This window comes from Trichechus manatus, unplaced genomic scaffold (genome assembly GCF_000243295.1).
Source record: "Trichechus manatus latirostris isolate Lorelei unplaced genomic scaffold, TriManLat1.0 scaffold00007, whole genome shotgun sequence".
In the NCBI taxonomy this organism is placed as follows: domain Eukaryota; kingdom Metazoa; phylum Chordata; class Mammalia; order Sirenia; family Trichechidae; genus Trichechus; species Trichechus manatus.
This window is the reverse complement of record NW_004443943.1, coordinates 24,383,574-24,387,110: the sequence shown is the minus strand read 5'-3', so window position 1 is coordinate 24,387,110 and position 3,537 is coordinate 24,383,574.

Here is a 3,537-nt window from a genome sequence, read left to right as displayed (position 1 = left end):
TCGCGGCCGGGACCAATCCGCGACACCCCCCACCCCCTGTTTGGCCAACCAGGTCGCGAGGCCTCTTTGGCTCCGCCCCTACCCTTTCCTCTTTTCTTGGAGACGAATAGGCACCGTCCCTCGCTCTCGGCGGGTAACCAACTCCAACGCAATTGCTCCCTCCCCAATTTTCTCGCATCCCCGTCTGTGAAGAGTGCGCATGCTCTAGGAGCCAAACCCGGGTCAGACACGCCCTCTGCCCCCTACCATCCCATGCCCCGCCCTTAGCTTCCAATTGGCTGACCCCACGGTCTTTGGGGGCTTTCAAAACAGGGGTTCGAACTGGTTCGTTCTGGCTGAAACCCCTGCTGAGAATTTGTATTTCTAGTAAGTTCATGAATGGTGCTAATGCTGATGGTTAGGGACCAATTATGAGGATCACTAGTAAATTCAAATCAAATCCGCTGCCATCTAGTCAATTCTGACTCACAGCGACCCTACAGGACAGAGCAGAACTGCGCCGTAGTGTTTCCAAGGCTATAATCTTTAAGGAAGCAGACTGCCACATCTTTCTCCCGCAGAGAGGCTGGTGGGTTTGAACCACCGACCCTTCGGTTAGTAGCGAAGAACTTAACCACTGCGCCACTAGGACTCCTTACTAGTAGAGCAGTGGGTCTCAAAATTTATTATACATAAGAATCACCTGGGGATCTTATAAAAATGTAGATTCTGATTCAGTGTAATTGGGGTAGAAATGCAACTTCTCAGCAGGGGTTCGAACTAGTTTCTTCAATTTGAACTCCTATTTCAAAACAGTAATCTACATAATCAGTCACTCGTTTATTGAGTACCTACTATGAACTGGCTGTGAGAGTGGAGAATAATAATCTTTGTATCCACATTCATTCAATCGTGCATCTGTTCGTTAAATATTTATTGAGCATTTACTGTGTTCTAAGTGCTGGGGAGACAGCAGTGAACAAAAGAAAGAAAATTCCTGCCCTACCTCCATAAAAAGTTTTTAAAAATCCCTGCCCTTGGGCATCTTACACAGTGCCTGGTCCAAGTGCTCAACGCTTATTTGTTAAACGAAGAAAGATACGTTTCGTAAAGTTCCACAAGATAAAAGGCAAAGACTGTTGTCATCGCCACTGTAACCTCAGTGTCTAGACACAGTGGGTGTTCAGTACATTTTTATTAATAGAAGGAAGCCATAATCTCTGTCCTCAAGGTGAGGACATACAGCTATCTGAGGCAGTTATAGAAAAAGAGCCAAGAATATGAGCTGAAAACGCTATAATCGGAGTTCACTGATTTGGGAATGGGGCTGGAGGGTTAGCAAAGGCCTTAAGTGGGGCATGTGCTATGAGCCTTCGTAAAAGAAGAATGTGATTGGATTACCGCGGGAAGGGAAAAGAGGGAAGAGAAGAGGGCACACCAAACTGAGGGAGTCGCCTGAGGAAAGGGAAAGGTTAGCGCACGTAGAGAACAGATAGTAACCTGCTTGATTCAAGGGGAAATGGGCTTGGGCTGACGTTACAAAGGGCCTGAAAAGCCACACAAAGAGGATACTTGGCATCTGAAGGGCCACGGAGAACTTTAGAGAACAGCTTTCAAACAGGGAAATGATGTAGAGTGGGACAACTCTGGAACCAGGCACCAGGAAGTAACTCTAGAATAAATATGGGTAGCATCTGAAGGAGGATGCATAACTGGAGTAATTACATATTTAAATCCGTGGAATACCGTTTCAGTCAAAAAATTTTTTTAATGTAAATTATGGACTTTAGCTAATAATAATGTATCAGTGTTTTTTTAATTGTGCTGTAGATGAAGGTTTACAAAGCAAATTAGTTTCTCGTTAAATAATACGCATATTGTTTTGTGACACTGGTTGCCAACCCCACGACGTGTCAACACTTCCCCTCTTGAACTTGGGTTCCCCATTTCCATTCGTCCAGCTTTCCTGTCCCCTCCTGCCTTCTCATCCTTCCCCTGGGCTGGTGTGCCCATTTAGTCTCATATACATGGTTGAGCTATGTATATTATGGTTTGTTTTGGGGCCTGTCTAATCTTTGGCTGAAGGGTGAACCTCAGGAGTAACCTCAGAGTTAAAAGAGTGTCCGGGGGTGTTTCAGTTAAAATTTTATACTAACACTACCTTCTAAAGTTTGCAGTACAATGGTTACAAGCGTGGGCTTAGGAATCAGAGAAATTTGAGTTTGAATTCTGGTTCCCCACTTATTTTGGACAAGTTACTTAACCTCTTGAAGTCTCCGTTTCTTTATCCGTAAAGTGGGAATAATCATTCCTACCTGCCTTTTGTGTCCCAGGGGCCGTAGCCACGGTGGTGATCTCTTGGTATCCTTCATCTCGTTTAGCCCCTGAACTTCAGATTATGGACATGGAATAGGTCCTAGATTTAAAGTTCTCCCTTGAATTCTAAGTTTTTTTCTCTGTGGAAAACCCTAAGTTCTACTTCTTAGGACTTGATTTCCTCTTACTGAAAAGAGTGAAAATACACTTTCTAATTGGAGCCTTGGTGGTGCAATGGTTAAGCCTTTGTCTGCTAACCAAAAGGTCGGCAGTTTGAATCCACCAGCCGCTCCTTGGAAGCCCTGTGGGGCAGTTCTGCTCAGTCCTGTAGGGTCACTGTGAGTCGGGATCGACTGGACGGCAATGGGTTTGGTTTTTTTGGTTTAATACATATGACGAGCCCTTGTGGCGCAGTGGTTAAGCACTCGGCTGCTAACTGAAAGGTCTGCAGTTCGAACCCACCAGCCCCTCTGAGGGTCTACTTCTGTAAAGATTTACAGCGTTTGAAACCCTATGGGAAAGTTTTACTCTATCCTACAGGGTTGCCATGAATTGGAATTGACTCAACTTCAGTGGGTTTGGTTTGGTTTGGAATGCACATGAAGCTCTAACGTTTACTGAATGCTAAACATGTGCCAAACATTGTTCTAAGCGCATTACATAGATTAACTCATATAACCAGCATAACAACCCCTATGACGTTGGAAACTGAGTCTTAGGGGGGTAAAGTAACTTGCTCATGGTTACACAGCTGATAAGTGGCAGAGATGGATCCCTGTCCAGGTAGACTGACTCCATGCTTTTAACACTATATTGCTTCTTGCTAAAGATCCGTGTAAGATGTGTGTCATAGTCACCTCTTTTCTTACCATTTCCATTAAGGCCACATTAGTTTTGAGCCTCTCTCACGTTACAGCTATATTCATACAATAACTTTTCAGTTTGTTTCTCTGCCTCCAATGTCTTTCTCTGATTCTCTCTGAGTATCACTGCCAGATTAATTTTCTTAAAACACTGGTTTTATTATGTCAGTCCTCTAATCAAGGAATTACATTTTGCAAACCACATCTCCTCCCTAATTTTGAGATCCTTCCATAATTTGGCCTCAGCCAACCTATTTAACCTTACGTTTAAATAATTTATAATACATATTCTCCAATTTAATAGGATCTGTTTCCTTGACACTCCATTCTCTCAACTGCAGTTATACCTATAGACAATACTACACAGTTTAGCATGTAT